Below are 14,138 nucleotides of genomic sequence, written 5' to 3' on the forward strand. Positions count from 1 at the left end.
AACAGGATATTTATTAAGACCTTGTAGAACTGGAGAGCACAGTTCACTCTGAAAAAGATGAGGTATAATTTGTAAACACATTGACTCTAAACTGAAATAGAGATGTGTGCTGGATAGGAGCCTGTAGTGGGTAGGAATTGTTTCCTGGGTAAGGAAACGGCTGCCAGACATGCAAGTACAACCCAACTGACAGAACATTTCAGAAGGTGACTGAATTTAAAGACTTTAATCTGCATACAAACAGCTCAAATCCAACACAGGTGAGTTGATTGGCCGAAAGCCATTATTAGTTGGTCATATTACAGCTGTTAGGGTATGTAAAACAATTCTGTCTGTTCCAGGTTAGTTCCTAATGGAAAATATTACATTACAGGAACTATTAGTAACGTTGCTCTGTTGACACCATGCTACTTGTTGGCAGTCACTTCAGAGAGGTGAAAGATGGAACGGGGAAGGTGAATTATTTTTTATTTTTATTTTATGTGTGTGTTTGCTTTTACTTTCAATTATTTTTTAATTTAAATTTAAAGGTGTTTTATCCTCCTGGTCAGTGTTTTAGAAAGCTTAAAAGGACATCTGGGAAATTGTGATGACATAACAGCATTCATAAACTCAGTTCTGATTTGACCATTGACTGCAGTTTTTATACCGTCCTCATAGCCATCCTAGATATATATTCCATGCCTGTCAAATTAATGACTATTCTTATTTTTATTCTAATCTAATCACTGCTGCAGCACTCTCTGGTTAATGTGCAAAATGATTAGTTTTTCAGTGATACCTCAGTGTACAAAGATTATAATGACATATTTTAACTCATAACTTTATGCTGTGATTTCAAAATCATTGGTTTGCTTGCTATTCTTTTATTGTTCCTGCATTATTTGTCCTATTATTGTGAAAGACTGAAAAGTTTCTGTTGAACATAATTATTAGTTAATGTTCATACACTATGTAAGTGCAAACATTTGGTCTTAGAGCTTATACAAATACATTTTCATTGCTGCAGGAAGTAACAAATTTTAAGCTCTAAAATGAGACCTTTATTATATATGTGACATTCCATTAGAGCTTCTTTCTGATAAGAAAGAAGCTGATGATGTCAAAGGTTAAATAGATAAAGTAGAACCAGAAATTAAAGAAAAAAAAAATCCCCCAATTTTCCACTTTGAAGAAGATTGGAAAACATGACACAGGGTACCTCATGATGCTCAAGTAGATTGGATACACCTGAAAGTGATGTTAAGAAAAATGTTTTTCCCTAATGACTAATGTTCTGTGCCATCCCTATATGGAGCTAAAACTTGAAAACTACACTATTCCCCTTAATCCTGAGTCATCAAGCTCATTTGATAGAGGGATATGAATACCATTTTTATATCAGCAATATTGGCTTTGGAATAAATGCTGAGTTACTAATATCTATGCTAGGATGCCTACTGATACGAGTGAGAGATCTTCTTTGATGTTAAAGGTACGGTTCAGGATTTTATTCTTGACAACATTTAAGCTATTGTCTTTATTTATTTGCTTAGTATGTTATTGTCATATTTATCAAAAGGCAAAGAGGAAAAATGTTCCTCCTAAAGACAACCACATTTCTGGCCTTTTCCTTTTCCTTTTTTTTTTCTTTTTGTTTTTTTCCCCAACTTCTCTAATTCTTCTTTAACTCTCTGAGTCTTCCTTTCATTCCTTTGGCATTTCCTGAAGAGATATCATCTTTGCGTACTTCCTAATCACTTATGTCAGCATGAAATCCTTGCTTTTGTTGCCAATGTAAGCCAATAGGTAGGATTTATCTTGTCTAACTTCACATGTGTTCCCCTGCCCACTCTCACTTCTCATTCCACGGAGAGAATGAGGCACTTTTAGGAAATGACAGGTTCAGTTCACTTACCTGAACATAGGTGCCTGATGCCATTTGAAAGAGTCTAGCTAAAGCAATCCCACAAGACTTACTAAAATGCACAGTCTTGCACCCTCCCAGAGGCCGGGAACATAACATAGGGCACAGCAATCTATGTTTAGGATTAGCCCATTTCACTTCAACCTCCAATAAACATCCAAACTAAGGCCAATAAATTGTGCCCTAGGTATCCCACAGTGGACTTTTGTGTTTTAAATAGTTGTTTAAGCTACTTTTACAGGCCACTGAAATCTAAGTCAATCCATTCACAAGAATGTGGGGAGCTATTTAGCTTACTTTCAAGTAGGCACATTTGCTTGGTCTGCCAAACCACTCCAGAAAGTCTTCTGGCTGAATTAACTACACTGCATCTAACTATAATAGGACTGTAGGCAGCTATATATAGGCATCTGAAATCATTCATTTGCAACACAGAGCTATTGTCTAGCATTATGTTTACTTGAATCCCACCCCTGACTTATAGGTGATTTCAGCAAGGTGAGATAAATCACACCCTACTCCATCATCAACTACAACGGAGTCCCAAGAGATGCATAAAATGTAGGTAAATTCACATCCCTCAGAATAATTGATTAAAGTTGTCCAGACCAGGAAGATAACACTGTATCAATAACATTTGATTCAATAAAAGAATTTGTCTTTGCAACCCTCAGTGTTCCAAATATACTTCTTCTGAAATGACAGAAGGTATGAGTGTTGTAAAGCAGCCTGTACATTTTACACGTGGATCCAAGATGTCTTGGGGTGAATAAAAGCAGGGAGCCTTGTCTACAGCTAGCACAGTCTTCCAATTTTATGTTTGTTCAGGTAAAATTGACAAAGACCTTGAATCACTGAACTTTGAGGCTGATATAAATTCAAGAAATTATCTGTTCCACCTTAAAGCAGAACCAAGTTCTCCTTGGATGTTCCTAACTTCTATTCGTCTATCTTATTCTTAAAAAATTCTAAAGGAAGGGATTCCAGAACCCTCATGGGCAGCCTTCTCCAAGATTTTGTCACAATAACAAGAAGCTGTTTATTTATTTATTTATTTTTCTTTACAAATTTTCCTCTTTTCCTTTACTCTTTCCTCTACTTTTTCCTCTACTTTCCTCTACCATTTTCCTCTACTCTTTCCACTGCTGGCAATGAAGAAATGATCACCATCTCACCATCTTTATAACATTTTTTCACTGTAGAGGATGACAGTCATGTTCTGTCTTAGTCTCCATTTATGTATGCGTGTATGTATTTGTTTATTTATTATTTCCTAGACTCACTTAATTCTCTTAACCTTTATTCACAGATCATGTCTTCAAAACCTTATCTCATTTTTAATTCTTTCCTCTGGGTGTCTCACATTTATCTTTCTTAAAGTGTGATGTTCAAAAGTGGACACAGAACTTGAGACTCAACAGGGCAGGCTGGACAGACTAGTGTGCTGCATCTCATGTGTGACAACCCTGCAACCTGCAGAACAAGAATATTTGGAATAAGAAAATCCCATTATCAATTTACATTTAGCTTATGACTCATATCAAGCCCCACATTTCTTCTCTATTTCCATCTCAACATCTATTCCCCATTTTATAAGTGCACATAAATATTTTGGATTTAAAAAAAAAAAAAGTTTCTTAAAATCTTAACATTTCAACCAATTTTGGAAATAATTGGGCAGATAAATCCAGGGGGTGCAAGATTTGCAAGTTTTCTTAGAAATTTTTTCACTTTTCAGTAAGAAGAGGAAGGGACCAAAGATCAAAAGACAAAATTGAATTACTACAACTTATTTTTCATCACATAGATTTTTCCAGTGTGATAAACTACTTTCAGTCTTATAATTGTCTCAGAAAGGGAGGAATGGGACAGAAGGACTTCATGTGACCACCTCAGGGACAACACATTCGAAGAGTTGTCATAGAGCATTTACTAACATACTAAAACCAATGTTTTTCACTTCATAGTTTTTTGTATTTTTTTGGACATGGATCAAAATAGAAACATATTATTCCAGAGCCTTCTGGACAGGCAACTGAAGCATAGGATGACTGGATAATGATAGAGACAATGAGCCTAACAAAAAAATACTAGGGAAAAAGCACAGCAAGAGGAGATAGCAATGAGTAAGGCAATACTCTAGATGATTCAATTCCATGTAAAAAAATAAGTGAGGGATGAATATGGAGTAAAACTTCAAAACTTGTCCTTATTTTTAGAACTTGCACAACTCTAACTATTAAAGAAACTTCCTAAGTCTTAGTAGACATCCTGTCTTCACCAAAGTCAATGTAATTTTTTTTCTGTTGACTGGAGTGGAAGCAAAATTACACTTTCTGATCCATAATCTTGAGCCAGCAAAAGTATATTCTGTATATTTGTTTGTTTGTTTGTTTGGTTGTTTTTTCCTGTTAAAGGATACTTTAAAAATGTTAAACCCTGTGATACCGTCCCCTCTCCTGCTCCTTCTCTCTTGCTTCTTCCTCCCAGCATCCTCCCTCCTCCCACAGTTGGTTTCACAGAATTAAGGAGCAAGGCCAGACACTTTCTGAAAACACAAGAAAAACTATGGAAAGAGGGTAGGGGCTGAGGTATGCCACTGCCACCATTAACACTGCACCCTGAAAGTGCATTGTATAAGTAAGTGGGTGCCTGGTGCCTTCACGCTGAAGCCCTTGCTATCTGATACACCTAGATTGACATAAATCAACAAAAGATTGCTTTGAAACAGAAGAACATTCCTGTTCCAAGATAAGGGAATGGAAATTCAGGCAGGAACTTCCAAAAAATAGTGTTTTTTTTTTTTCCTGGCATTTTACAATCATATTATGACTCCTGTTCCAATAGTTGAGCTCTGTGGACTTTTCCTAACTTGTGGTTTTAGCTTGCTTACAGTAAATGTAGAGAACAAGACTGCAGTGTAGGAGCAGGGACCTTCCTAGGCTCAGCTGGGACAGAAGTGGTACTGTGGCAAGGGCAACACAGGTCTCGTCTTAGAGTTATTCCTCTGTGTTTTTAACCAGGGATACCTTTCTCATACCAGTAATCTAAACCTACTGCCACTAACAGAATTAGCAGGTAGGCTGTCTCTTTTCCTAAATAGTCTGCAAAACAAGCATTTGCTAAAAGAAAAATGAAAATTATCACTTAAAGTCGATATAGTTGATAGCTCCTACTTAACATACTTAACAAGTTGGTGCCTCAGTGATCAGCTATAATAAGGAAATGCTATACTCAACTCCTTATCAACAGCCTCAGTCTTGGCAGCGTTGAATTTTGAGATTAAACCAAAAAAGATGAGAAAAATGACACACAGTACGGTATGACTTTAATTTTACTTTAGACTGAGTAGGGCTGAATTGAAGTTGATGATTCAGTCATCAACTGTTGAAGGTCCTGTTGATTCTTTGCCAAAGCTACTTTTTCAGTATAAAGCATTTGCAGGCTAAAGCCTAATACCAAACTGCATTAAAGCATTTTTTCCTTGTATGTGTGTTTCTGTATGTGGGCTCACATGAATTTATTGTCATTCCATCATTCACAGTGACAGGCATTGTAGCTTCCTGTCATGCCATGGCACCTTGCAATGATGTGAACTTTAAAAATTTATTAAGATAGTAAGTTACAATCAGTTAAAGATAAGTGACTTCGCTTAGACTGAAATGGAAAAAAAAAAAAAAAAAAGAAAGACTTGGTTGCCTTCAGTACTAACAGGTTAGCATAGTTCAAGCAGCCTTTTGTGGGTAATTCTATAATGTTACCAATATAGTTCAACTGGTTAAAGTGCTCCTGTACCTCTTGTCACTTACTCTAAAGCTAAGTGATATTAAGGCAATACATATATTTATACTTTTAAATTTCCTCATAAATAGGATTTTATCCCAGATAAATATAGATATTTTAAATTTAGATATCTAAGTCTGCTCTAGTGCTCTAGTCATACTTTTTTTTTTTTTTTTGTAAAGGTCATTATTCATTTTAGAAATGTTAAATGCATCGTTGCACTGGAAGTGCTTATTTTTCTCTGTTCAGTACAGAAGGAAACTTATGGTGAACCACTTCAGTCTTAAATGTCTAACTCTTGGACATCTAATAAGTGCATTTGCACATGTCTTAATAGGTAATCGCTCAATTTAAAAAACAAAACAAAAAAAAAAACAAAAAAAACATCTCCATGCATCATGCCTTGGACCAGATTTGAAGTTATTTGCATAAAACAGCAACTAAATAGACAATCGAGGGTAGAGAATAGATCCATGAGACACTGTGGAAACCATTTTGTAAACGAGAATAATCTTTCTTTCTTTCTTTCTTTCTTTCTTTCTTTCTTTCTTTCTTTCTTTCTTTCTTTCTTTCTTTCTTCTTTTTAAATTCTTTTTTGTCTCTCTAAAAGCCTTTGGGTTTCTCCATGTTCATTATTAGACTGGAAATCTTAGAATCTTTGACCATATTTCTCTACAAATGCTACTTATACAAAATGCTAAAAAAATATAGTTTCTACCATAAATACAAGTATTACTTAGGGCAACAGTACCAATAGTAAATGAAAGCATGTAGAGCAGGAGAAAGAAGAAAAAAAAAATCAAACAAACTCCCTTTGCTGATAAATCAACCTTAGACTCAGTATGAATCATCAAATTTAATATTGTCATGATCAGTATTCATGGAAAATAAATGATGCCAAATATGCTTTAAGAAAAAAGAAATCTGTTTAAATGGTATTAATGGTAAGGCATACTACAGCAAGGTGAACAACACTGATAATATTAAATTAACCCAAGAGGCTCCCTAATCAGGATCCCTATGCAGAAATCTGCTTGCCAACTGTCGTTCTTTTTCCCATTGGTTTAGTTAAGGGTTGAAGTTCTTCTTGAAGTTTCTTTTTTAATCATTAGATCCCGACCTTACAGTTTTCTCTGACTACTTTCCTTCAGGCTGTCTTTGCTCCTGTCAATTTAGGATTTCCAGGGAATTATTCTTCTTTGAAATGCATATTCCAGGCTTGAAATACTGGCATATGTACACTGTAGAGTAATTGTGGAGGCCAAATGTTTAATTACACATGACAGCTGGAGCTGTAGGAGTCCGAGGCATGCTTGAAAACAACTTATGCCCTGTGCAGTCTTAACGAAAAGGAACAAAATAATATATATTTAGGTTCTGTGCCACATGGTAGCCGCTGTTCTCTCTTTTCACAACTGAGGGTGGTTTGCAAGAAGTTCAGCTGCTTTCACTTCTGTGTACTGTCTCTCTGAATATATACTATTTTTTTCCTTCATGCAGTCTAGGCACAAACTTTTAAATCATGCAATAATGTAAGAAATGCTCAGTGTTTTTTTTTTTCTTTTTTTTTTTTCTTTTTCCAAAAAACAGAAAAAAAAGGTTTTGGTAGCTTCCTTAATACAATGTTACTGAAACAATTTTATAAAACCACAATACTAGAAATGCCAGAATCAAGTGATTTAATTACTGAAGATGCAAACAACACTTATATTTACCACATTACATGTGATTTACTCAGAAATGAAGCAAATAGAATAACCTGACTTCTAAGACTTCAGGAAATAAATATAAATATATTATATCAACACAAATATTTGTCCACATTTATAGACAAAAATTTGCAGGTACATGAAAATGCAAATTTAATTCTGTTTATAAAAACGTTTCTTCTCAGGAAGACAAAAGTAAGAAGTTATTATCTATTATCTGTATATTTATTGACAATGTTTGGCTCTTCATCTGACATAAATTTATATAGCTCCTCTAACAAAATCCCTGTGTTGCTTTAAAAAGGTTGGTGGTTTGACTAAATATTTGACACAGCTTTTCTCTATATAGACATATATATGTAAACACACACACATTTTACATTATTATTATATTGAATTATTATTATACTTACTGTGCAAAAGAGACTAAAATTTGATATTGAAATTTTGGCAAATCTGATTTTCTTTGTGTTTTGTGTTACCTAAGCACATCTTCATTAAATTATACCACACTATGATGAAAGGGATTTTTTTTTTCTTACTATATCCACACTTTATACAAGATTGAGGTAAGATTTAATTTAGCAGTGGTGACATTAGTGTTTGACAGGAAAATAACAGGCATTGTTTTAGCCCCAGAATGTTCAGTTCCACAGTGGGAAAAATATATCACCAGTGCTCAAGTGAAAAAGAAATTTCACTTCTTGCAAGGAGGACTTAATGAATATCTATAGTTCTTAGACGAATAAACGAGAAAACAAAGAACAATATTATATTTTCTTAATGTCTTTTATGTAAAGAGAGAAAATGTGAGGTTAATTTGGCAAATGACCTTTAAAGAATACTGTTTTGTGTTGTTGGAAATAAACTGCTTTGTACCGTAGGTTAAGAATGAAAAAATGTTATAAGTGAGGAAGCTAAAATGAAATTCCCTCTAGCAAACAAATATGAACACTTGGCATCATTGCCATGAATCAGCAAGGTAGCCAAACCTCTTAAAGTGTGAAGCAAAATTTCAGTTTTAAACTATTGTGTATTCCTTGAACAAAGAAGGTTTTCTCTGAGATGAACCTGCTTACTGTGAACCATTAAGAATCACATATTAGTTTTTCCCTGCAGTTCTTGTGCCCTTATTCTGAGAATTTGAGTGAAAACAATTCTGTCAAAATGTGTAAGAATGATTTCAGGATTTTCTGGGCTCTGTTTACCTGTATGTTTAGAAAATAAGATGGAAAGGATGACTGTGAAGTCCCCAACACAATAAGTAAAAAATTAGAAATACATCTAACAAACACTGTCATCTACCACCTCAAAGCCCCAAAATAAGATATGTAAAAGATGGACTCCAAAGCTGGAAGTCAATTGTGAAAGTGGGGCAATGAAGTGTGCCCGAGTGTATCTGTATGAAACCTATGGAATATATTGTACAAGTGGCTGCTTCTAAGGCACAAGAACTTGTATCCCATCAGTAAGGAGATTTCATCTGCAGGTAGAGCCTTAATCAGTCTCCACATAGTGGAGAAGGACCTGAACATGCTTTAGCGAGCATACTTACACATACACTTGCACACACTTGCCATGGCTTACAGATTTTTCTGAATCAACCAGGGAGTTGAGGTACACTTTGTTGTACCTCAGAAAATAACTATGATGATGGATTGCTTAAAGCTCCATACCAGAAACCCTGAAGGAACATCGCAGAATAATGGAACTATAGAATGGTTTGGTTTGGAAGAGACCTTTAAGATCATCTAATTCCACCCCCCGTGCCACGGGCAGGAACAGGGACACCTTCCGCTAGACCAGGTTGGTAAAAGCCCCGTCCAACCTTGATGTCACCTTATTCCTTGCTCCCTTCTGAAACATTTCTGCATGTCAAACCTCTGCCTCTTGCAGAACAGAAGCACCCATTCTGCTAAAGCTGCCCTTGTCCCACTTGCTACAGTATGGCTGTTTTCTTTCCTCTTATAGAAGGTTAAGCTACTTGTTGGAGATGTGTCATATATAGCTGAAGGTGTTTAGTTTCAACTAAAATGAAGTAAATGTCTTTGGCAGTTTCAGCCTGACACATTCCTAAAGTAAGTTCACAAAATACAGAATGTATGGTCTTTTTTTTTCCCTAAGGTAACAGGTTTGAAGCTATATCAATATAATAAATAGTAATGGTATTTAGCAAGCTTTTTATTCTCTTTATGTTTTCTGTTAATATAGAATAACATCAGCACAGAAGATTGTATAGTACAGAGAAAAAAAAATCTAAGTCTGAAGAGAAGGGAAAGATTACTTTAAAAATTTTGACACAAGGAAAAATGCTTACACTGTTGGTATTGTGGGAGGGTGACATGATAGATTAACACATTTGTATCAATCAGGTTGGTTTTCAGGGGCTATTTTATTTCACTACAGTCTTCCCTTTTTCTGGCCTTTTTGAATAGCACTTATTCCCTTGTGATATTATTTTCCACCTCTTTAAATTATTTGAAAGTTATTTTAAGTCTCCTGTTTTCAGAATCAACAGGTGCTTACTGATGTAAACAAAGCTCCTTGGGAAACAGATGACAACATAAAGACCTTGTGAAATGTTTTACTTGTAATAAGTAACATTATCTGAAGTTTGGGAGTGAGCTGCTCTAGACCAGCTTTTAATTTAAACCAGGCATAAGAATCCACATGTTGACCCACGGGTTTCACCAGGGCCAAATAAGAACAGGAAGTGATGCCCTGAAAGCAAGCCAGAACACCTGTACAGGTCACTTTTTGTCCATCATGCTTAACTAATTTTTCTCTGCCCTCTGACCTAGTTTTCCACAGTGCTGTTGAGATTTATATCTTTCATCCTGCAAACACTCCAGATGCCTTCAATTAATGAAACCAGCCTTAACTTCATAATCTGATAAACTGCAGTGTTACGGAAACAATTATTTTATTATTGTATTGACAAATTATCCTATTAACAAGTGGCTACTATGAAAATCAATTAAAATCTTGGTTGATATCACTGGAGAAGGTAAAAGGGGGAATTAACTAGTGAGTCAATTAACTGTTATTCTATATAATTCATAAATTAGTTGTGACCAACCCAAAATACGTGATTGTATTGATAATAAGAACACAAAATTATTGGGTGACATAAAAGGTGACATGATATAGGATTTTTTTTCTTTGTTTTATATGGACTGTATATAAGTTACTTGCAATGTCTTTGAGATATATTTCACAAGTTTCTCCCCTTCTCCATTCCTTGCAGATATTTTCATCCACATTGAATGGAAACATCAGCCTCCCATCCTTTTGATTCTATGAGAAGGCATGAGTGGTAGGCTGCATAGCAAGGCTTGCCTACCTGAGTGTGTACTAAACAGACCCTTATTTTCCTGCATGAACTGGGCACGTTGCTTAAAATAAAACCAAAACCAACCAACCAAACAAAACCGCTGTCTTTATGCAGAGATTCTAACCTATTTTAATTCATTTTATTTTCAGAAAGAGGACTGGAAGAACAGACCAATTTCTGAAGTAAGGTGATGTGATCACAGACATACATTGTGTTGCAGTACTATAAAATTTATCCTAGAAAAATCAAACATACAGACTTGTTGGGTTAATAGTAGATGCTATTATTTCAGTAGAAAGTGTTAGTCAATATATTTTGCAGAAGGCAACACATTCTTTGATGCGAGCAAGGACTTTGGTAGGTTTGCTCTGATACCCAGGGAAAAAGATACATTTTTTCTTACAAAAAGCAATAACCTATTGAAGTACTTTCTGTCAATAGTCACTTGTACAGTGTCTTAGTACTTCCCTCTCAACATCCCTCATAAAATATGCTGTAAGCAAAAGTAAAGATATATGTAATGTATAAAATATACATTACACTTCAAATGATCTTAAACTATACATTGAAGAGTACTATGGGGAAACATCAGCACCATAGTATGAGAGACGATGAAACTTCTAAGGTAAAACTATACTTTTGATCAACTATATTATACTTAATGGAGATTAAAATTTCTAAAACTTCTAAGTGGAATCTTTGGAAAAAAAAGAAAAAAGTTTTACGTTGTCATTGAGCTACTACACTTGGAGGTGGTGTAAAAAAGGAATACTTACATACACAGACACACACACCCCATATATATATGTATACACATATATCTTTAAGAAGATGGAAAAAATATGAGAGGGAAGAAAACCTCCTCAGGCAAATTTGGATAGATTATTGTTTTTTGGAACTTTTTTTTTTTTATTTTGAGGGTGGTGGGGATGGTAGAAGATGTGAATTGTCACTCCAATGCTATGCATATACATATATGGAGTGAAAGAGACAGATACACACATACATATTTCTATGCATATATATATGTACACATACACATATATATTTATAACTATAAGGAAAAAGATACTGCCTAGATTTTGTCCTGTTTTCATATCTTAATTAAAAAACAATGGCTGTTTCCTCAGGAAAAAGGAACAAAGCGTCCCTGGCACTGGAATCTCAGAAAATGAAAATGTTGAGAGACTGAAAACAGAAAGAGGAAATTAGACCTATCATGCACCAGTGAATCATTATAAGTCTCTCAGCTACTCTTTGGCAATGATTGCTGCAGGGAACTCCACATGAACATGTCTTGTTCACCACCAAGCCATATAGTATTAACTTATGTGGACTAATACTACCAAGCTACTGCACAAAAACAACGGGAGGTGGAAGGGTGGAAGAATCTGCTTACTAACAATATGCATTATATGAACAGCAAACTTCTCCACCTAGAAATGACAGTAGTTCACAAAGCTGCAGAGCCATGGAGTCTGGATAACTACAAAGTACTTTATATTCAGATGTCTACTGAAATGTTATTTACAGGATGTTATACTACGAACTGTTTTCAAACTTTAATTTTTACTACAGCTATTATTACATAATTTCATAAATGTGGTAACATCCAGAAGCTCCAATTAGAATGAAATGCCACTGTGGTAAGTGGTTTAAAAAGAACAGATTCTTCCACCCTTCCACCTCCCGTTGTTTTTGTGCAGTAGATTTGTAGTATTAGTTCACATAGGTTAATGTCCTTTCATTTGAAGGTCTTGGAATATCTAGTAGAATTGATAGCATTTCTTTAAAGTTTAAGAATATATGTATAATTCGAACAAAAGCTAGAGTCTTTATTTTTTTCTCAAATGCTTTTCATAAGAAAACTCTTTTATGACAACTGATATATAAAACCCTTACTAGGTTTTAATGATCTATCCTGGCAAATATAATCTGTAATGGCATGGAAAATTGGCAGAGTAATGTGTTCTGAAAATAAGGGAATGAAAGAAACTTCCTAAGCTAACACAGGGTAAGAAACATTTGAGCTTAGAGAACAACATAGACTGAAAGTCAGCTGCCACAAATCATGGTAGCTCTGGTCAAATCTTTACAGTTGTAATAATCTTCTGCATAAGGTCCTTAAGTTTGATCTCAGAAGCTTAGTAAAATCTTCTAACCAAACTAGTTCAGCACAGAAGCTATTAAATATACCTTATTTCAATGTGATGATCCATACAGATTTATAAAGAGATGGTGTTCTTTGTGTTCAAAACATGAACAAGGAAGCAATATTGTCTTGCAGAAGATTTTGTGTGTTTGCAGAAAGCTGGTAAAATCTGTCGGACATTGTTTCTGGAGTTGATTAACTTCTTGTCTGCTTGTGTGTGTGTGTGTATTTTTTTCAGAATTTGTGAGAAGAAAGTGATTATTTCCCACATGGTTGAATAGAAAGCTGTATACAATTTCTTCTGCAAGGTTTTTGTTAGCTATTGACTGTTAATAGTCACAATCAACTGTTCAAACTGTAGTGAGTAGTGTTGTTTGGTATCAACTCATGTGAACTCACTTGAAATGCATACAAGCCTCCCATGTTTAGCTCTTTGACTGGAATTGACTGGCTAAGAATCTTCTGATAACATATTTGAAGGAAACTAAACAGTTTATTGTAAGTGTCCCTATGCTTATGTATTCCTCCACAGTTCTCCTTGTACATTCAGGGTATACTTTATCACTTGGAGGTAAAAGGATGTTTTATTCTTCATTACAATGCATTCAGGTTTTCACTGTTGGTGCCTGATCTAACCTCTAGCTTATGAGCCTTAATGAAAAAATCTGCTTTCATGTCTTTAATCTAACAATAGTGCATAGTTGTCATTGTTTAATACACAGGAAATAGCAATGGATCTGCAACAGAGCAGAACAGACAATAATAATTAAAAATAACTTATAAATACACTTGCAAATGCATGAAATGATTCTGCTTTACTTACCATTTCATACTAGACATTTTACATTAGTATCCAGGCAACAGAAAGTTAATTCATGAAAAAGTTTACAAACCTCAAGATTTCTCTGCCATTCTCATAAGCAAATTGACCAGAAGTGTATCATTCATTGCTTGCCAGAGGCTATTCAATACTCATCATTCATCTTTCTCTGTTTTCAAAAGGTCTCTCATCCAATCAGAGATCAGAAACAAAAGCTACTGTGCTTTCCACTCAGACACAGGCTTGAGTGAAGTAGAGGACTTCTGAAACCCTTCCTAGGTGTTGGTGGAGGATGCAGTCCTCCCTGTGACAGTAGCCACAGCAAGATTCGTGTGCTCCCTTTAAACCGTAAAAGACAGGTTGAGTGGTTCTAGGGATGTAGCTAGGGAATACCTTGGAAGGAAAATAAATAAAAAAAAAGTAAATAAATAGAG

General features: G+C 35.0%; 1 long non-coding RNA gene across 1 annotated transcript; it reads left to right on the forward strand.

Annotated features, from left to right (window-relative positions):
• Window positions 1-748: 748 nt before the first annotated feature.
• On the forward strand, window positions 749-13,878 carry LOC308184571. Its single transcript, XR_013942714.1, has 3 exons — window positions 749-1,474; window positions 10,882-10,919; window positions 11,863-13,878. It is a non-coding gene; the product is annotated as an uncharacterized lncRNA (long non-coding RNA).
• The last annotated feature ends 260 nt before the right edge of the window (window positions 13,879-14,138 follow it).

Source organism: Anser brachyrhynchus (assembly GCF_964034855.1).
Source record: "Anser brachyrhynchus genome assembly, chromosome: 1".
NCBI lineage: Eukaryota > Metazoa > Chordata > Aves > Anseriformes > Anatidae > Anser > Anser brachyrhynchus.